This window comes from Sapajus apella, unplaced genomic scaffold, assembly GCF_009761245.1.
Source record: "Sapajus apella isolate SASKATOON/1434 unplaced genomic scaffold, GSC_monkey_1.0 scaffold10, whole genome shotgun sequence".
Lineage (NCBI taxonomy): Eukaryota > Metazoa > Chordata > Mammalia > Primates > Cebidae > Sapajus > Sapajus apella.
The window spans coordinates 2,058,294-2,080,160 of NW_022436950.1; the positions used below are offsets into that span (position 1 = coordinate 2,058,294).

At 49.7% G+C, this 21,867-nt stretch overlaps 2 long non-coding RNA genes across 2 annotated transcripts; one reads left to right on the forward strand and one right to left on the reverse strand.

Moving 5' to 3' along the window:
- Positions 1 to 484: 484 nt before the first annotated feature.
- Positions 485 to 17,416, reverse strand: LOC116551573. The gene is made up of 3 exons (XR_004269004.1): positions 17,391 to 17,416; positions 12,341 to 12,342; positions 485 to 782 (listed from the first exon to the last, which is right to left on the reverse strand). It is a non-coding gene; the product is annotated as an uncharacterized LOC116551573 (long non-coding RNA).
- On the forward strand, positions 6,950 to 11,088 carry LOC116551574. The gene is made up of 2 exons (XR_004269005.1): positions 6,950 to 6,985; positions 11,030 to 11,088. It is a non-coding gene; the product is annotated as an uncharacterized LOC116551574 (long non-coding RNA).
- Positions 17,417 to 21,867: the final 4,451 nt, after the last annotated feature.

A 21,867-nucleotide genomic window follows, 5' to 3' on the forward strand; every position in this document is an offset into this window, starting at 1 on the left:
CCGCCTGAGGACTGATGAACAGCAAGGTAAACTCCAAGATCCGTGCTGCCTGCTTCCCAAATCTCAAGGGCTTTCGCAGGCACTGGCTCATCGGAGGGGACCGGGCTGTTATCCCGAAACACACGGAGTAGAAAACACACTGTCCTGGCCGGGCGCGGTGGCTCACGCCTGTGATCCCAGCACTTCGGGAAGCCGAGGCGGGCGGATCATGATGAGGTCAAGAGATTGAGACTATCTTGGCAAACATGGTGAAACCACGTCTCTAATGAAAATACAAAAATCAGCCGGCCGTGGTGGCGTGTGCCTGTAACCCCAACTACTTGGAAAGCGGAGGAACCGCTTGAACCCCGAGGGGGCAGAGATTGCAGTGAGCCGAAGTCGCGCCACTGCACTCCAGCCTGGGCAACAGAGCAAGACTCTATCTTTAAAAACAAACAAACAAAAAGTATAGAATTCTAACTTGACTGCTTTTTTTTTTTTTTCAGTACTTTAAGGATGTTACCCCATTGGCTTCTGGCTTGCATAGGTTCTGAATAAAAGTCTTCCGTACAGCCAGGCGTGGTGGCTCACGCCTGTAATCCTAGCACTTTGGGAGGCCGAGGTGGGCACCTGAGGTCACAAGTTCAAGACCAGCCTGACCAACGTGAAGAAACCCCATCTGTACTAAAAATACAAAATTAGCTGGACATGGTGGCACATGCCTGCAGTCCCAGCTACTCGGGAGGCTGAGGCAGGAGAATTGCTTGAACCTGGGAGACTCAGGTTGCAATCAGCCGAGATCACTATTACACTCTAGTCTGGGCAACAAGAGTGAAACTCCGTCTCAAAGAAAAAAAGTCTTCTGTAATTCTTTGTTCTGTCTATTGTGTTTCTGGCTGCCTTCAAGATTTTATTTGTATTATTGGTTTGCCAGAAGTTTGCATATGGTATATCTAGATGTGGGGGTCTCTTTTGCCTAAAATTTGTAGTTTATTATTTACATACAGTAAAATTCACACGTTTTAAGTATGCAGGTTGATACAGCTTGGTAATTATTTATAATTATGTTACCACCACCACAATCAAAATATACAACTGTCCCTGCACCCTATAACATTTCTTGCTGTTTATTTGCAGCCCATCTCCTTCCCCACCTGAGCTCCAGGCAACTGCTAATCTGGTTTCTGTCATTGTAATTTTGCTTCTTCTAGAATTTCATATAAACGCAATCATATAGTACATAGTCTTTTGTATTTTATTATTTCTCTTATAATATTTTTGCCATTCCTTTTTGTGGCTGAATGGTATTCCATAGTATAATTTGTTTATTCATCAGTTGATGGACATTTGGGTTGCTTTCAGTTTTTTATTTTTTATGAACAGTACTGCTGGCCAGGCACGGTGGCTCACACCTGTAATCCCAGCACTTTGGGAGGCTGAGGTGGGCGGATCACTTGAGGTCAGGGGTTTAAGATCAGCCTGGCCAACGTGGTAAAACCCAGTCTCTACTAAAAATTCAAATATTAGCCAGTCATGGTGATGTGTGCCTGTAATTTCAGCTACTCAGGAGGCTGAGGCAGAAGAAATGGTTGAATCTGGGAGGCAGAGGTTGCTGTGGGCCGAGATCACACCACTGCACTCCAACCTGGGTGACAGAGTGAGACTCTACCTCAAAAAGAAAAAAAAAAATGTTGCTATGACCATTCACTTATAATTCTTTGTGAAAGTTTTCATTTCTCTTGTATTGGAATTGTTGGGTTGTATGGTAAGAATATGTTTAACTCTACAAATACTACCATACTGCTTTTAAAGTGGCTGCATCATCATTCATTCCCACTAGCCATATGTTGAATCCCAGATTGCTCCATATCCCTGCCAACATCTGGTATTAGCAGTCTTTTTCATTGCTGTTCTTTTTTTTTTTTTTTTTTTTTTGAGGTGGAGTCTCGCCCTATCACCCAGGCTGGAGTAAGTGGCATGATCTTGGCTCACGGCAACCTCCACCTCCTAAGTTCAAGTGAGTCTCCTGTTTCAGCCTCCTGAGTAACTGGAATTATAGGTACCCACCACTGCGCCTGGCTAATTTTTGTATTTTCCGTAGGGATGGAGTTTTGCCATGTTGGCCAGGCTGGTCTCGAACTCCTGACAACTGATCCACCTGCCTCGGCCTCCCAAAGTGCTAGGATTACAGGCGTGAACCAGCACGCCCAGCCTGTCAGTCTTTTTAACGTTCGTCTTTCTATGGGTGTGAAATGGTGTATTGTTACGGTTCCTATTTACATTTCTGTAGTGATTCATGATTTTGAGCTTATTTCTCTGCCTTTGCTAGATATTCATATATCTCTAGTGAAGATAGCCAGCCCATCAAGCATCATTCAAGCATGTACTGAATCACTGCTATGTATAGAGTACTATCTAGGTGCTGTGGATTTCATGGAGAATTAAGACCTTCCAGAAGGCAACGTCCATGCTGTCCACTGGTCCTGGGAACATCACTCCTCATGCTGCTAACTATATCCAGGAGCAAGTGAGCTTTGGTGACCTGGACAGAGCCAGATGAAAGGGGCCAGGGCTCATCTCCTAACTGTCAGCCTCACTTCATTTCATACTGCACCTTGCAAGTGGGCTGGCTGGGTGACACTCGGCCGACAGGCCGGGAGAAACCCAGGAGAGAGACAGCCCATGACGGAGGGAGTTTAACGACACTCATCCTAAAGAACCATCCCCTGCTCTGTGGGGAAAACAAGCCCCCAAGGAGTTGTACCCTCAGAGGGATTCCATCCTGGCCGCCTCCGTTTCTAACCCTGCTCCTTGGCCAGAGCGCCGCCAGCCTCCGATCCCTGCCTGGTGAAATCTTCCTGACTCTGGAAACTCCACTCCCCACCTGCAGAAGCTTTTGTGATTTTCCTTCCATTCCCTTTCTCTCAGCACTACACTTCCCAGAGTAGAGGGTCTCCAGTCCAGACTCACAACACCCCAAAGACCTCAGCAGGACAGCTCGCTGTGACGTTTGGAACAGTCCAAGATGACAGTGGACACTGGATCATGCTCTCTCTAGGGCTCCCAAATTCCCATTCTCCTGATTGTCCACATGTGTCCTTATCACACACATACCTGCTTCCTGAGAACAAGCATTAATTCTCAAACAGTTCATCAAACCCCAAAAAGAGAAACAAAACCGTTTCTATACTGCCCTGTCATTTGCAAACATCCCTCACCCAGTGAAACTAACACTTCACATGAACATGGAGAATGCTGTTAGCTCCCTTCATTCCTTCATTCCACCTTTCCCGCCCACCACCCACCCTCCTCCTCAGGCCTCCCTAAAAGTTTTCACAGGAAGGAGCATGGTGAGACTGTGCACTTCTTCACAGCTGTGCCTCATTTCACAGAGGGTGGCCTAAAGCTCTGAAACGATGAAGCCCTTCAACGAGGCTGCAGCAGCCTCCTGGCTCCAGGCGTTGGAGAGATGGCGGTCATCTTCACAGGACGGACAGGTGAGGCCCTCAGGGACGCTGCACCAGGTGCAGGTGATGCTGCTGCGGCAGAGAGCGGTAGTGTCCTCCCAAACTGGAGGAAGCCCCGGCTCGGATGCCTTCTCTGATCTGCCCACCGTGGCCACGCTGGGAGCCAAGATGCTCCTGCAAGGGCGTATCCCTCTCTGAGCTTTGAGCTGGCTGGGGTTGACCTGAGTGGTGGTGGAAGGAGCATTCAGACCTCAAGCGCCCTGCCTTCTGAACACTTGCCGAGAGCAGAGCTCCCCAGCCCCCACCCCAGAAAGTTCCCTCAGGGCAGCATCCTCCACTGGGCCTGATGGCCAGAAACCTGCTTGTCTGACAGTGGTAGGCCTGAGCGGTGGCAGAGGTAGTTGTGGCCTGGAAAACCCTCGTACCCCTGAGGTTCTGCCAAGCACCCTGAGCCAGTGCCACCCAAGGGGGAAGCTGGTTTCTACCTCTCCCCAGCCTGTGGAGAGCAGGAGCCTGTAGGCCAGGCCTTGTGGAGGCCCTGAGGTCCCAGGGCCTAGGGCCTGGCTGCTCTATTTGGAACTGGAGCCATTGGAGACCCTCTAGTCCACCTGGGCATCAGGAGCTCTGAGGGGATCTAGAACGAGGGAGCACAGTCACCCAGTCACACCAAGACCCTGACTGGGGGAGGCGGCCAGGGAGTGGACACGCGTCCCTGGACAGTGTTTGGGGAGCATGGACTCTCTTCCATGCCGTGCACTGCATCTCCCAAGGCCCCAACGCTGCCTGGAGGTGAGTCCTCACCCTCTGCACCAAGGGAGGGAGGACAGGCAGGCATCCTGGGCCCTTGGAAAGCAGGTCTAAGAAGAGGCAGCCAAGGATTCCTGACTCCCAGAAAGAGCCCTGCAACCAGGGCCTCCCAGGGCAGGAAGGTCCAGATGGCAGCCTGAGGCCTCCAGTTCTGAAGGCTCCGACCAGGTAGGAGGAACGACATAGCCTAAATTACCCCTAAGCTTCTCAGAGTCCTCAAAGCATTGGAGGGAAAGGCAGGGAACAAAAAAAAAAAAGTCCTTCATAAAAAAAAAAAAGATAATTGATTAAACAACTATAGAAAATCACAGCAAAGAAAGTGGAACATAAAAGGTGGCAGGAGATGCTTTTGAAATAAACAGCTTCTGAATGAATGATAACCATGGGCCTGACTCACTCCAGGAGAGAAGCCACAAAGCTTCCAGTGTGTCTCCCAGGCCCTGCCTCCCCTCACCAGGAGGCAAACATTCCCAGAGACAAAGGCCTAGAGAGGCTGACTTGCCCCACCCTGAACTCCATTCTACCAAGAACCCAAGATGTGGGTCAGGCTTTGGGAAGGGCTGAGGAGCAGATACCAGGTCAGAGGAGAAGTGCGGAGCTGGGGATGGGCTCGCCAGCCCTAGAGCCACAAGGGAGTGGGGTGCGGGGGTCGAGATGGAGCAAATGCATGTCCACTGGGCAGAGGAAGGGGAACTAGGCCTCAGAAGCCCGGCAGAAACAGATTTCCATCACAAGCAGGAAGCCTTTCCTGTGACTGCTGCATCTATTTCCCCAGCTTTCTAAATCCAGCTCAGATATCCTCAGCCCCCATCACTCAATCTTCATGTCTGCTGTGCAAGCTGGATGGCCCCCTGTGTCCCACAAGCAGTATGTGGGTGCAATACACAGCAAGCAGACCATAGTACTTGGAATGCTCTCCCATGGACAGTCTGAGGGAAAGGTTCACTACCCTCCCTCTTGCAGGCCTTCAGGCCCTTCCAGGAGGGTCCCATGACTTTGAAGAGGCAGGGTCCTGGGTCCTATCATCCCCCAAAGGCCTCTGAGCTACCCATGCCAATTTCCCAACAATCTTTAAGCTCTGCTGGTCAGTAGCCTCTTTTGGGTGAGGAGTGGAAGAGTCTGCCTCCCCAGGCAGCCCAGGACACCCTTCATTTCCCTAGTCAATGCAAAGATGACACCAGGAGGGTAGAGCTGAGGGATCTTACACGCCACAGGCCCCAATCACATCTGAGAAGAGAGACCACCATGGGTAGGAGAGAGGTCTCAAGGGAGCCCCTAATTCTCCTCCTGGCAGATATTCTCCACTCTGAGTTACACAGAGCACATTTTATGACTTTTGTAATTTAGTTTTCTATTTTTACCATGTTCTTTATTTTTTCTTCCCCTTCCCTACGGCTTTACAAAGATATAATTGGCAAATAAAAATTGTACTTTGGGAGGCCAAGGCAGGCAAATCATGAGGTCAGGAGATTGAGACCATCCTAGTCAACATGGTAAAACCCTGTCTCTACTAAAATACAAAAAATTAGCCAGGCGTGATGGTGTGCACCTGTAGTCCCAGCTACTCAGGAGGTGGAGTCAGGGGAATAGCTTGAACCCGGGAGGCGGAAGTTGCAGCGAGCCAAGATTGCGCCACTGCACCCGAACCTGGTGACAGAGCAAGACTCTGTCTCAAAAAATAAATTGTATATATTTGCAGTATACAAAATGATGTTTCGATTACGTATACATTGTGAAATGATTAAAATAAGCAAATTAATATATCCATTTCCTCTCATACTTATCTTTTTTTGCAGCGAGACCATGTAAGATCTCTCAGCAATTTTCAAGTATATAATTAATACATTATTACTAACTGCAGTTACCATGTTCTACATTAATCTCCAGAATTTACTCAGCCTGTCCCCATTTCACACACACACACACACACACACACTCCCAGCCCCCCACCACCATTCTACTCTCTGCTTCTATGAGTTCAACTTTGGATTCCACATATGAATTGAAATCATGCAATACTTGTCTTTCTGAGCCTGGCTCCCTCCCTCCCTCCCTCCCTCCCTCCCTTCCTCACTTCCTCCTCCCTTCCTTCCTTCCCTCCTTCCTTCCCACTCTGTTGCCCAGGCCGGAGTGCAGTAGCATGATCTCAGCTCACTGCAACTTCCACCTCCTGAGTTTAAGCAATTCTCCTGCCTTGGCGTCCCAAGTAGGTTGGATTACAGGTGCCCACCACCATGCCTGGCTAATATTTGTCCTTTTAGTAGAGATGGGGTTTCACCATGTTGACCAGGCTGGTCTTGAACTCCTGACCTCAAGTGATTCACCTGCCTCTCCTTCCCAAAATGCTGGGATTACAGGCGTAAGCCACCGTGCCTGGATGGCTTATTTCATTTAACATAATGTCCTCTATGTTCATCCATCTAAGAAAGTGACAGAGTCTTCTTCTTCAAGGCTGGTCGTATTTCATGGTGTATATATCCCACGTTTTCTGTATTCCATTTATTTGCCAATGGACACTTAGGTTCATACCATGTCTTGACCATTGTGAATAATGCTGCTTTGACCGTGGGAGTGCAATTACCTCTTTGACATACTGACTTTATATCCTTCAGACATCTACCCAGAAGTGGAATTGCTGGATCATAAGGTAGTTGTATTTTTTGGCCAGGCACAGTGGCTCATGCCTATAATCCCCAGCACTTTGGGAGGCCGAGGCAGGTGGATCACTTGAGGTCAGGAGTTTGAGACCAGCCTGGCCAACATGGTGAAACCCTGTCTTTACTAAAAATACAGAAATTAGTTGGGCATGGTGGTGCACGCCTGTAGTCCCAGCTACTTGGGAGGTTGAGGCATGAGAATTGCTTGAACCTGGGAGGCGGAGGTTGCAGTGAGCTGAGATCATGCCACTGCACTCCAGCCTTGGTGACAGAGTGAGACTCGGTCTCAAAAAAATAAATAAATAAGTAAATAAAATAAGGTGGTTCTGTTTGTAGTGTTTTGAGGAGCCTTTATACTGTTTTCAATGATGGCTGCACTAATTCCCATCCCCACCAGCGGTGTACAGGGTTCCGTTTCTCCATTGCCTCACCACCATTGTCACCCTTTGTCTCTTTGATCATAACTTTCTCCCGCATGTGAGATGATCATGCCTTGTGGTTTTAATTTGCCTTTTCCTGGTGATTGGTAATATTGAGCATGTTTTCATATGCCTGTTGGCCATTTATTTGCGCGCCTTCTTTTGAGAAATGTTTCTTCGGGTCCTTTGCCCATTTCTGAATTGGGTTATTGTTCTCTTGCCATGGACTTTGAGTTCTTTATACATTTTGGATATTAACCCTTTATCAGATGTATGGTTTGCAAATATTTTCCCCCATTCTGCTCATCGTCTTTTCGCTCTGCCGATGGCTCCCTTTGCCGTGCAGAAGCTCTTCAGTTTGATGTAATCCCACTTGTCTATTTCTGCTTTTTTTGCCTGTACTTTTGGTGTCATATTAAAAAAATCATTGCCCAGACCACTGTCAGGAAGGTTTTTCCCTATGTTTTCTTCTAGGGTTTTATAATTTGGGGTCTTGAGGTCTGCCATTGAAGTCTTTAATCCATTTTGAGTTGATTTTTGTTTCTGGTGCAAGATGAGGCTCTGGTTCCATTCTTTAGCATGTGGATCCAGTTCTCCCAACACCATTTATTGAAGAAATCATCATCTCCCCATTGTGTGTTCTTGGCATTTTTTTTTCTAAGGCAGGGTCTCACTTGCTCTGCCACCCAGGCTGGAGGGCAATGACATGGTCAGAGCTCACTGTAACCCTGAGCTCCTGGGCTCAGGCAATCTCCTACCTCAGCTCCTGGAGTAGCTGGGACTACAGGCATGTGCCACCATGCTCAGCTAATTTGTTTGTTTGTGAGATGAAGTCTCGCTCTGTTGCCTAGGCTGGAGTGCAGCAGCGCAATCTCGGCTCACTGCAACTTCTGCTTCCTGGGTTCAAGTGATTCTCCTGCCTCAGCCTCCCAAGTAGCTGGGACTATGGGCATGTGCCACCATGCCTGGCTAATTTTTTTGTATTTTTCATGGAGATGGGGTTTCACCATGTTGGCCAGGCTGGTCTCAAACTCCTGACCTCAAATGATCCACCTGCCTTGGCCTCCCAAAGTGCTGGGATTACAAGCGTGAGCCACTGCGCCCAGCCGTCAACTAATTTAAAAAACTTTTTTATAGAGATAGGATGTTGCTATATTGTCTAGGCTGCTCCTGAACTCCTGGACTCAAGCAATCCTCCCACCTCAGCCTCCTAAAGTACCAATATTACAGAGGTGAGCTGCCACGTCTCTTGGCACTTTGGTTGAAGGTCAATTGACGGAGCCCTCCAACCTGAAATATCCCACCTGCCACTCCCTGAAAGCCTGCAGTTGACTCCCCTGACCGCAGGTGTCCTGCTCCAAGCTCTGGCGGTGCTGCCAGGCTTCCCCTGGCCCATGCTTAAACAAGGGCAGGAATCTCCCCAGCTAGCATGCAAGGTCCCGGAAGGCCGGGGCAGGGTCCCGATATCCCCTCAGGGCACCCCACAAATACTGGCTGCATGAACCTGTGGGTGCCTGGAGGAGGAAGTCTTAAAAAAGGAATCGTGGTCTCAGCTATGGTGGCCTTGGCCCCTGTGGCAGGTGCTGTGCCACTCAGGTGCCACTCAGGGCCAAGGCCCACACTGCCCCAGCTGCCAGGAGCAGTGTTCCCTATGGGCTCACAGCCAGGTTCCCTTCTGGGGAGACTTAGCCAAAGGGGCCTACTGTGCCCCCCGCTCCCTACTGGTACCCACCATTCAAGGACTGATGGAGTTGGGGGTGCAAACCCAGTTTCCCAGAGATCTCTACCTAAGAGAGTTGCTCTCAGAAGTGGTCTGAGGAAATGGACCCTAAATTGAGACTTCGGAGCTGAATCACCACTGACCAGCTGAACTGAGCCTCCAGGGTGGGCGTGAGAGACCAGTGTCTCAAAAACAAAGAAACAAACAAATCTAGAATCCCCAGATTCTCCTGAATCATCTGGGCCTGCAGAGGTGGCCCACTGCTCCTGTTAAAGGTCAGCGCCCCTTTCTTGAAGTGTTTTATATAGAGAGAGTGTGTGTGTTATAGTTAGGGGGCAAGGGGGGTGGGAGAGAGAGACCTCTGCCTTGCAAGGCAGCACATGCCTTTTTCAGGATCTATGCCAATATCCCCCTTCTGACACCAGACCAATCACTTCAAATGACAACATCACCTAGCTAAGACATGCTGGCCTGCTGAGGGAGGAAGGGACTCTATTCCGAAGGAACCGCAGGATCTGCCCAGCACGGACCAGCGAGATCCCGGAGGGCACCTCTAGGACTCCTTCCCAAGGGTGCTGGACCCACAGGTGACAGAACGTAAAGACAGAGAAGAGAGAGTTGATGAATGTGGGAGGAGTTTCCATGATGCAAGCTTGTGACCCTGGCTTTGCCCTGGGGAGACAGTCCCAACGTGCCCTTAGAATGGCTCGTGGATGGCTGCAAAGAGCCACGGCCTTCGCTGAGTGAAGGGGAACTGCCAGCGTGACCATGGAAGACGGGGGAATGAGCCTCCTAGAGTACATACGTGCTGTCAGGCCAGCAAACCTACCAGCCGACTGTGTCCCGTGGGAGGGCGCAGAAGTCATCTCATTTACCAAAGCAACAATATTCAGCATGCAATATTGGTTTTTATGGACAAGAGCAGTGGCAAGGTCAGAGTGGTAGCCAGGAGGACCTGATATGCAGAGTTATGAAGCTGGATAATAGAACATAATATTCCTAGTGCCAGGGGGGTGGACAGTCAGAAGGGTGTGGCTGAACTTACGTAACAAAAAGAAATCAAACCTGGATGAGCAGGAGGCCGAGAGTGGCTGCCCCAATGCCGTGCTGCCATCCCTTGCCTGGTTTCAGACCTGGAACTCATGGAAAGGCCGGGTTCCCACACCAGTGCCTACGGTCAAAATCTTCCCCCACAGTCCTTCCCCAGAGAAACCTGAGGTCACTCATTCAAGTAACTGTGCACGGGGAGGGGAATGTGGAAACGTTTCAAGCATGATTGCACACAGAATCCTGGGACATGGCGTATCGTCTTGACTCCCATTAAAGGGAGGTCATATGGGGTCAGGTGATTAACAGAGTCCTGGCCCAGCTTTGGATTTTGGTAGGTCCACTGGGTCCACTGAGCCACATGGTGGTCATTTCCCAAGCCCTCAAATGCATGATAGAAATGGACATACTTGGCACATGAGATAACCCCCGTGTTGGCCAGATATTTGGGATTGTGGAATAAGAGCTATAGATGTGGGAAGGCTGAGTGGGAATCCCTGATACTGCCCGAGCCAAGACAGTGAATAAAACCAGTACTGCATGCTGAAGAGAATTACAGCAATTATAAGGGAAGAATATATTCTACTGTCAAAACCTGAAGGATGCAGGTACACTTGCTCCCCATTATAGAGTCATTTAATTAGTCAAACCCCTACAAAAACCGAATGGATCCTGGAGATTGACAGCGGAATACTGCAAACCCAAACAAATAGGAGCCCCAATAATGGTGTCCTTGCTGGTGCAGGTCAACACAGTCTCAAGTCCATGGTGGGAAGCCAATGCGTTAGTTTCCATCCCTACTAAAGAGGCAAACCAGAAGTCATTTCCATTCATTTAGGATGGAGTAGAGTACACACTAGTTGGGCACGGTGGCTCACGCCTATAATCCCAGAACTGTGGATTTGAGGTGGGCAGATCCCTTGGTCACTTGAGGACATGAGTTTGATACCATCTTGGCCAACATGGTGAAACCTCAACTCTACTAAAAATATGAAAATTAGCTGGGCGTGGTGGCATGAGCCTGTAGTCCCAGCTACGGGAGGCTGAGGCAGGAGAATCACTTGAACCCGAGAGGTGGAGGTTGCAGGGAGCCAAGATCGCGCCACTGCACTCCAACCTGGCAACAGAGTGAGACTCCAAATCAAAAAAAAAAAAAAAAGGAAGGACCACAATGACTGGTTGCCTCTGTGGGTGCTGGAGGCAGCAGGTGCCACACTTGGGAATACTGCATGTTCACAATGACCAGGTGGTGGGAAGTGCTGCCAGCCCTGAGTGAGGCCCAGTGCAGGGAAGAACTCTGCAGCAGGCACAGGCTGTGGTGCTAGCAGCCCAGCAAACTAGGCCGCATGATCTGGAAGATTCTATGGTTCTAGAGGTACCTATGGCGGAAAAGGTGCCATGTTGCTTTAAACCCCTAAGTTTGTGATAATTTCATGGCAAGCCCCAGTAGGAGAATCACAACCTGGATCCTGGGCGTTCTGGAGCAAGGCCATGCTATCTGCAGCAAAGGAAGACAGCTGCTGCTGTGCCTCTGCACCCTAGCAGAGCAGGAGACACCACGCGGTGACCACGCCTCTCGAGCTGCCTGCCTTGAGCCAGGCCCTGCCAGGGCCTCCAGGGCAAACGTCAGGCATGCTCAGCAGACATCTGCGGTAAGATGAAAGGGTACACCAGGATGGGGCCTGTGCAGGGCCGGAGCCACTGATAAACTGCACCAGACCCTCCTAGCATCTGCCTCTGTTGTGCCGCTGGGGGTCCCTCACCTCCATTACTGCTGTGTTGGGTGGTGTGATGTCACCTATGACCACCTAATGTAGGAAGAAATAGGCCGAGCTTGCTTCACGCGTGGGTTGGCTCAGTATGGGGTGCAAAAATTGCCTAAAAATAGATAGCTGCTACACTGCAGCCCCACTCAGGGGTCTCCCTGAAAGGCAGTGCTGAGAGACAGCCTCTGCCAGTCTCCCCATGGGCAGAAACATGCTGTGTTAGTTCACCGTTGCTGCTGTAACCAATCTCCAAAAACTTGGGAGTTTAAAACAACACAAATGGACTATCTTACAATCCTGGAGGTCGGCTCTGAAACTGGGTCTTAGTGGGCTGAGGTCCAGGTGTTGTCAGGGCTGCATTCCTTCTGGAGGCTCTCGGGGTAGGAAAGAATCCATTTCCTTTCCTTTTTCAGCCTCTAGAAGCTACCTGCATTCCCTGCTCATGCACCCTTTCCAGAAGCCTCATCATTTTAACAACTGCTTCTATCTATAGCCACGCCTTCTTCTCAGACTTTGGCCCTCTTGGCTCCCTCTTTCACTTTTTTTTTTTTTTTTTAAAGAGAGAATCTCACTCTGTCACCCAGGCTGGGGTGCAATGGCCCAATCGCAGCTCACTGCAACCTCCACCTCCCAGGTTCAAGTGATTCTCCTACCTTAGCCTCCAGAGCAGCTTGGATTACAGGCACCCGCCACCACGCCTGGCTAATTTTTTTTGTATATTTGATAGAGACGGGGTTTCACCATGTTGGTCAAGCTGGTCTTGAACTCCCGACCTCACGTGGTCCACCTGCTTCGGCCTCCCAAAGTGCTGGGATTACAGGTGTGAGCCACCACACCCGGCCTCCATCTTTCACTTATAAAGACATTTATGATTACATTGGGCCACCCAGATAATCTAGAATAATCTTCCCATCTCAAGATCCTCAATTTAATGACATCTGCAAAGTCCCTTTTGCCATGTACCAAAACAGATGTACAGGTTCCAGACATGGGCATGTTTGGGGGCCACTGTTTGCCCACCACACTTAGGCAGTACACACAGCTACCCATTTTGTGTGGAAAGAGAAGTGGCTTGGCATAAGAATATGTTCAGACCCACGGACGGCAGCAAAAGACTTGGCTGTTGCTGCTCTGGGCCTGAAGAATTCAAAGGTTGGGGACCAGGAGTCTAGTGGAAGGGTCATGCGTGCAACTGGAACCATGGGCATGGGCATGCGTGTAAAGGTCCCAGGCTAACCCCCACCAGAGAGTACCACGACGAGAAGGCGCCCAGCAGCCGTGTAGGAAGATGGTTTGACCAGTCGGAGCCAGCCTGCTCTGTCATTGGCCATTCAGTTAGTAGCAGTGGTGGCAGGGAGGCAGGATGGTGTGGGCCCAGCGGCACGGCCTGCAGCTCAGCAAGCCTGATCCAGTTCCAGCAATTGCTGAGTATCTAGCCAGACAGCAACAGACGCCAAAGATGAGCACCCAGTACAGTGCCACCTGGAGACTCAACTGGCCACTAGGTGGAAGGTTGATTACACTGGACTTGAAGTCAGTTATATTGCCCTAAAGGTGAGGCAGTGATTCATTTTGACTGACCCAAGACATACTTCAAATGTGGATTTGTCCTTCCTGCTCTTATAAACACTATCAGGAGGTTTGGAGAATGTTTGATCGATGGATATTGAATACCACATAACATTGCTTTGGACCAAAAAGACTCACTTTACAGCAAAGAAGCTATGGTGTTGGGCACATGACCGTGGGTCCCCGGGCCCATTCCTCCCCATGCCATGCAGATGCTGCCAATAGGAGTGAGTGATGGAGTGGTCCTCTTGTAGGTCTACTGAGGTACCTACCAGCTGGGAGAAAATGCCCTTTGAAGATGGAATTCCATCCTTCAAGACACAGAATATACCCTAAGTCAGCGACCATCAGAAATTGCTGTCTCCAGCTGAGAAAATGCGTGGGTCTGGGAACCCAGGAGCAGAAATAGGAACAGCCCCGTAACCATGACCTCCAGGGATCCAATTAGAGAATCTGAACTTCTTGTCCCCTCCGTGTTGGGCTTTGCAGGTCTAGAGGCCTGTTCCCCAGAGGGGGAACACTGCCACCACGGGACACGATACAGGGTCCAGTGGACAAGAAGCTATGGCTGTCACTGGTCACTTCAGGCTCTGTGCCAAAAGACCAGCAGGCAAGAAAAGGAGTCTGTGTCCCAGCAGGGGTGACTGGCTCTGATCCTCAGTAGTAGGAGGGGCTGCTGGAACGGGGATGGAGGAGAATCACCCTGGCACACAGCTGGCTTCTGGGGCATCATTTGGTACACTTCTGCCCGGTTTTGGTGGGGAATGGACAAACACAGCAGTTGCAGCCTCAAGAGGGTGAAGCGGCTGGGATGAGGGGCTGCATCCTCCTGCCAGGCGGGTGGCCAAGCCCAGCAGAGGTGCCGGCAGAGGGGGTGGGGAATCCAGGCTGAGCAGTAGACGACAAAAATCAGCTGTGGTCATCCCCCAGCCTTCCTCCTACCTAACCCAGCAAAGAGACAAACCAGACTCAGTCCTGGGAAGGGACACTTCAGAGAGGGTCCTGGAAATTTTCCAGGAAGAAAGGAGGGGGCAGCTCACTGGAGAGCCTTGGCGGAGCTTCCTTCCCACCTGCTAAGACTTCTCCACTTCTCTAACACACAAACCCGGCTCAGCTGGTCCCCTGTACAAACCCAACAAAGGCTCGGCGGCTGCAAAAAGGTTGTTACTGAAAATGGGTCACTCTTTTGATGCCAGTGAAAGATGCTGGTCCCTGCTGGTAGCGCGCGCGCGCACACGCACACACACACACACACACACACACACAGGGCCATGCAGCTGTTGGCACAGAACTGTCAGGGCTAGACATGGCTTTTCTGGGCATCACGGGCCTTGGCCTCCCCTCCAATGCCCTGGAGGGGCAATTCCCAGTAGGAGAAGCCCCACCCACAGGTCAGCTTGAGCCCTCTGGAGACAGCAAAGGCAGCAAAGGCCTCAGGCAGCACTCTGTTGGCCGACATAAGATGTCCTAAAGGAAAGTTGATCTCTGGAGTTGCATAAATATGGCCTGAAACCTTTATATCCTGAATATTAGGGAGAGGGAGGAGAAGTGGAGAGAAAAGAGTAAGAAAAACCAGAACAAGCCTCGGATGGAGGAGTGGGAAATGATTCTTACTTTGAGTGAGTCCTGAACTGCCTTGGGGAGACGCCCTAAACCTCAGCCCAAGGTGACAGGACTTAATTCCTAGAACTAAAAAGGCCTCCACCATCCCAGTCATGGGATGCCATCACAGTGCGGGAGAGGGACAGCTGTGTGATGAGTTTGGAGTTTTAGAGTACTCAGGCGTCCCGAGCGGGAGTGTGGAGAGGACGAGGAAGAACGGGAATTGGGAACTGGAGTGGGAGTCCCCGTGAGACCCAAGTCCTTGGTCTCAGACGCTAGCAGAAAGTGAATGCTGGGGACAGGGGAAGTGTTTTCTCACCTGTGTGGGCCAGGACTCTAGTGAGGCCAGCACAGACGGACGTGCTGGTTGCAGGACTCAGTGTCTGCACCGGATGTCACACAGGGCCAGGCCCCGTCTTCATCGATGGGAGACCATGAGCTCCAGTAGGGCAGCCCCACCTTCAAACCGGGGCGCCTCCGGGCATCAGAGGGAGCGAATGTGTTCTCTTTCCAGGGTCCACAAGGGGGCGTAGTTTTAAGGGCAAGAACTTCCCAGCACCATATTTTCTCCCCCTCCCATCCGTCTTCATCCAGGAGATTTAACAGTTTATGTTTAAACTTCCAGGGCACGGGAAGAAACTAAGAGTCATTCACTTCAGCGGAAGTTCTGAGGACCTCCTTTCATTGGCCTGGGTCTTAGAGAAGGTGGGGGTTCCTCCCAGGTTAAAAGTCCCCTTCTTCCACATCCCTTTGGACACCACGTTTGGGTCCCCTTCCACGAACACTCCCCTCGTGGAAGCCATCTTTCTCTCTCCTGGATCTCCCCTCTGGGGTCCCCTTCCTCAGTCTCGTGGAAGCCTGTCTTCCCTCCTAAACTCCATCTCTCTCCTTTCCCTTCCACTCAGTGTGGAAGCTGCTTTCCTCTCCGGGATTCCATCTTTCTGGATTCTCTCACTCAGTGTAAGAGTTAGCTGTTCCTTCTCCTGTTTCTCTCTCTCTTTAAATAAATCACTTTCTACAAACATGTTTGAGTCCGGCATTTACTGCGCACTGTGCTGTGGTGCCCTCTCTCATTCTTGAGAGGGCAGGAGACCAGGAGCCTGGAGAAATGTCCTCTCAGGGGAGCTGAGGGCACCCTGAACCCCTGAACCCCAATATAACAAGAGGAGGAAGAGCCCAAACTGCCTCAGCAAGCGCTTGACACAGAGGGCAGCAGTGGCCTGGCTGGGGGCGACATCCAGAGTCCTGAGCCCCAAGGGATCCGAGAAGAGCCTCACTGCAGTGTCCCCACGTCACAGATGCATGGCCTTTAAGCAGACACTCCTAGAAAGTGGTGGTTGCTGTTTTTAATCCAAGTGAGAGAGAGCTCGGGAATCTGCGTGAGCAAAGCAGGAAGACCGCGTGGAGAGCTGAGAAAATGAGGAAGACGCTCTCCTCCTTCCACCCCGACAGAAACAGATGCTTCTGCATCTCCCTTCGGGGGCCTTCCATTGGCACATTCTTTTCTAGGAAAGGCATGTGTTTTGCTTTGTCTTTTAGCAATATTGCCGCCTCTGCCTTCTTTTGCTTCCCAGCTATGCCCATGCCCATTATTTTATGTTTCACCGTTCTGAAGCATTTTTGTGCTGGTTTGACTGCAAAGCCCTCAAATATTGAATCTCAATCCCATCTGAGTGCTCGCGGCTCCTATTTTAGCTATTTGTTGCCCTCCCAGTGATGCCTGCTCTGTATCTGCCGAGTTGCTTTCTGTGGTTTATTTGTTTTCATCATTGAATTTTTTCTCTATAGATAGCTTTCTTTGTTTATGATCTCTGCAGAGGTTTGGATGATAAACATAAGCTTGGCAAACCTCCAGGAACAGTTGTTCAAAATAGCATGAAACTCATATTGAATTACTGAAGACAAAGACTGGGAATGAATAGAAGTCAAATAAAAATAACTTCACAATACAAGAAATTCAATGCTTTTGCTTTTTGCTGCTCAGGTTCGCCATCTCTATTAACAAAGCAAGCCATTTTAAGCTGATGCAAAACATCCTGTTCAAAATAAGTTTCTTATTTTATATTTAACATCCTATAGCATTTAAAACCATATTTATGTTTTCTAATTATAAAATGCTTAATATAGGCCAGGCACGGTGGCTCACGCCTGTAATCCCAGTACTTTGGGAGGCTGAGGCAGGCGGATTACAAGGTCAGGAGCTCCAGACCATCCTGGCTAACACAGAGAAACCCTGTCTCTACTAAAAATACAAAAAATTAGCCAGGCGTGATGGCAGGCGCCTGTAGTCCCAGCTACTTGGGAGGCTGGGGCAGAATTGCCTGGGAGGTGGAGGTTGCACTGAGCTGAGATTGCACCACTGCACTCCAGCCTGGGTGACAGAGCGAGACTCCATCTCAAAAATAATAGTAATAAAAACAATGCTTATTGTAATATATGAATGTATATTACATAGAATTTATAACATATAAATTATTGTAAATGCTTATTATAGAATATATGAAAGATACTGAAAAACATAAAGAGGAAAATGAATGTCACCGGTATTCTGCCACCCAGAGGAAAGCACTTTAAAGGTTTGGGCATTCCTTCAGGATTTTCTTCCAGGTATACAGTGACGTGAACACACACCCCTAAAAACGTATCTGTTGGCCGGGTGTGGTGGTTCACGCCTGTAATCCAAGCACTTTGGAGGCCAAGGCAGGCGGATCACCTGAGGTCGGGAGTTCAAGACCAGCCTGACCAACATGGTGAAACCCCGTCTTAAAAAAAAAATTAAAAATTAAAAAATAATAAAAAAAGTATCTGTTAATTCATGTGCCTCCTCTATAAGATAAGTTCATATTTTTAAAAACAAATTGCCAGCCGGGCGCGGTGGCTCACGCCTGTAATCCCAGCACTTTGCGAGGCCAAGGCGGGCAGATCACAAGGTCAGGAGATTGAGACCATCCTGGCTAACACAGTGAAACTCCGTCTCTATTAAAAATACAAAAAAATTAGCTGGGTGTGGTGGTGGGTTCCTGTAGTCCCAGCTACTCAGGTGGCTGGGGCAAGAGAATCGCTTGAACCCAGGGAGGCAGAGGCCACAGTGAGCTGAGACTCCTGCCTGGGCGACAGAGCAAGACTCCATCTCATAATAAATAAGTAGACAAATTGCAAATCTTGGTTTCTCAGGCCAACATGTGGCACAAAAATCACCACAGTCTCAGGCCCAGGAAGTCCATGGCTGACAACGCTCAGCCTCCCTGCATCCAGGAAGCCCTTCCGAGACTTCCCGGGACCTCCTTTTGGCTTGTGACCCCAAGACTTGGAATAAGTTGGGGACTAAAATGCTGAGGTCAGCCGGGACTTCTGGCTCTCCTCACTAAGACAGAACCTGCATCCTCCACTGGAACCCCAAGGATTTCCGTCAGTCATACGTGGGAGAGCTACACGCCCTACCCAGGCCCCAACTCCGCAGACAATAGCCTCCTTTGTCTTGATGGTAGATCTAAAGGCCAGGCAGAGGAGGAGTGGCTTAACACAGAAAGGCCAGTCCCCACCACAAACAATGTCTCAATAGCAATGATTACAAACCCAAAATTCTCATTTTTGTGGCTGGCCTCCAACATGAACTGACTTACAGCAAACTCCGCATATAAGAAGGCATCAGTCTTAATAACCTTGAGAAAAACATCTTTTTTTTTGTTGTTTTTTGGGACAGAGTTTCGCTCTTGTTACCCAGGCTGGAGTGCAATGGCGCGATCTCGGCTCACCGCAACTTCCGCCTCCTGGGTTCAGGCAATTCTCCTGCCTCAGCCTCCTGAGTAGCTGGGATTACAGGCACGCGTCACCATGCCCAGCTGATTTTTTGTATTTTTAGTAGAGACGGGGTTTCACCGTGTTGACCAGGATGGTCTCGATCTCTTGACCTCGTGATCCACCCGCCTCGGCCTCCCAAAGTGCTGGGATTACAGGCTTGAGCCACCGCGCCCGGCCCAAGAGAAACATCTTACAATGAGCACTTTATTGAGATTATTTGGTAAGAACAGCCACTTTTGAAATCTTCTAACAAAGAGTTTAGAAAAATCGTCTTCAGGATGTCGAACTTTGGGAGGTCAATTTCTCCACATAACTGGGCAGATCCGAACTCTATTTTCTAAGGAATTGCTTAGGTTGGCCATGTTGGCCTGAACCCAGGGTAAGCAGGGTGGGCTTCTTCTCCCTGTGCATGTGGCCTTGTGGCATCATCACTTTCACAGGGTGTCATTGGTGGTACCTTGAAATTGGCCACATGGGAGTATCTACATCACAGAAATAGATAAATGCTACCTATTTTTTCTTTCTTTCTTTTTTTTCCCCAAAGAGCCAATTGTTAAACATTAACTAGCACACCACTGGCATCAGCCCAACAAATGATTGGAATCAGTTCCTGGTGTCCTTGCCAAAGCACTGAGTTCTAAGTCACAGATGACTGCCCTGTGCCCATGACTCTTTCTCCAGCCACCGAGCTAGCGATGTGCTCCTCCTCCACCACACTTGGAAGAACCAGTGTCACCTGTGTTCCTTCAGATCCTGCCAGCACATGTTAGCTCTGCAATTCCTTTGGAAAACAGGACAGTTCTGACCAGAGCTGAGCTTACACCTCTCTGCTCTAGCAGTGGTGAAGCCTGATCCTGGATGTAGGCCTGGCATCAAGGAGCAGTGGTGAGGGCAGGTCTTGAGAGCAAACACCTTGCAGGACACCTGCCACAGGTGATGTATTCTTGAGAACAACCTGTTCTCTGGTAAGGAGAAAACGATTGCTTCTGCTGGCTTAGAGGCTTCTGAGAACTTGGGGGTTTGAGATTCTCAGTTTATCTCTCAACTGTCCATAGCCATGTCTCAGGACCATTCGCTAGCTGGCTCCTGACTGATGGAGCAGGCCTGTCAAGGCTGTGACTTTAGTCTTCTTTGTAGATTTCAACCCTTATCAGATTTGAGGTCTTATTTTCTTCCTTTCTTTTTTTTTTTTTTTTCTTTTTTGAGACAGAGTCTTGCTCTATCGCCCAGGCTGGAGTGCAGTGGCATGATCTCAGCTCTCTGCAATCTCTGCCTCGCCAGTTCAAGCGATTCTCCTACCTCAGCCTCCTGAGTAGCTAGAATTACAGGCATGTACCACCACACCCAGCTAGTTTTTGAATTTTTAGTAGAGACAAAGATTTTACTATGTTAGCCAGGCTGGCCTCAAAATCCTGACCTCAAGTGATCTGCCCTCATCGCCCTTCCAAAGTGCTGGGATTACAGACAGGAGCCCTGTGCCAGGTCTCAAGCTGTGAAGTCTGATTTTCTTTTTCTTTTCCTTCCTTCCTTCTTTCTTTGCTTTCTTTTTTTTTTTTTTGATATGTAGTCTCTCTCTGTCACCCAGGCTGGAATGCAGTGTCACGATCTCCACTCACTGCAACCTCTACCTTCCAGGTTCAAGAGATTCTCCTGCCTCAGCCTCCCGAGTACCTGGGATTACAGGCACATGCCACCACCCCTGGCTAATTTTTGTATTTTTAGTAGAGACGAGGTTTTACCATGTTGGCCAGGCTGATCTCAAACTCCTGACCTCAGGTGATCCACCCGCCTTGGCCTCCCAAAGTGCTGGGATTACAGGCGTGAGCCACTGGGCCCAGCTCATCTTCAACAGTGATTTCTCCTACCCAGTGGCTGTATGAGACATAAATCTCCTGAGCTGCCAAAAAGGCCCTCGGGCTTTCAAAGTCTGTCTTAGGCTGGCAATGAACTCTCCCGAGCCCAGCATTCCTTTCTTCCAGGTGTTCAGCTCGTAAGAAAGCATCACCCTTCTGCAAAATCATTGTCATTATCATTGCCTCCCACTCAGGAGGCACCACCCAATGCCTTGCTCTCCAGCTGCACCCACCATAACTGACCACAGGCGAAAACTCTAATAATCATAACACAACTGTGTGATGAACGATCACCAGTCAGCAAACCTTTTCCGCAAAAGTACAGATAGTAATTCAGGCTTTGTGGGCCGTGTGAGATCTCTGCAGCATGTTCTCTGACTTTCCCCCCTCCCTTTCCCTTTAGCCTACAAGCCATGCAAGAACAGGCCATAGTTTGCTGAGCCCTGGTCATTACAATCTCATTACCAGAGGCATGGAGACCCTATGACTCTGAGACAGGAGGGAAGATCGATTCCAAAGGGAAGCCTTGAGTGAGGATCTGCTTTGTCAAACCATTTTCAGTGTCCAATGTCTTAGTTTAGGTTCCCTAGAAAACAGAGCTAGGGAATAGACTTAAGAACAAAAGCTTTATTGGAAGGTACAATTCCAGGACAGGGAGCATGGAGAAAAAAGGAAGAAAAGGCAGGGTGAGAGATCCCCATGCTGGCCCCTGCCTCCTGATGAGCTGCACGAGTACAGCCAGACACTCAGCATGTCCCATGCAGCCCGTGAATGTCAGTACACTGACCCGGTAGAAAACCATGCCTTGGATTTTGGCCCAACAGAGGGCAAAGGGTAAGGGAATTATCCACTGGCTCTCTCCTGCCTCCTGCCTCCCACTGAAAGGTTTTGGGAAGAGCCCTGGCAGCACCTATGACAGTGACCTTTCTTGGGCCAGCAGTGACAGCCGCCCAGGCTCCTGTGTCTAGCAAGCCCCGGACTAACAGGGCCCCCTTCCAGCATATGTGGTCCAGAGCACACAGTCTGCCAGTCCCCCGAGGGAGCTTGGGGAACAGGGTCCCATTCCTCACCTTCCTGTGGTTTGAAGGACTCAAACAGGGTGAAGCACGCAGGGTGGACCCTAGAGTTACAAGAGTGTTCTTTAGGAATCCCAGTTCAATTGCGTCTTCATCTCATCCCA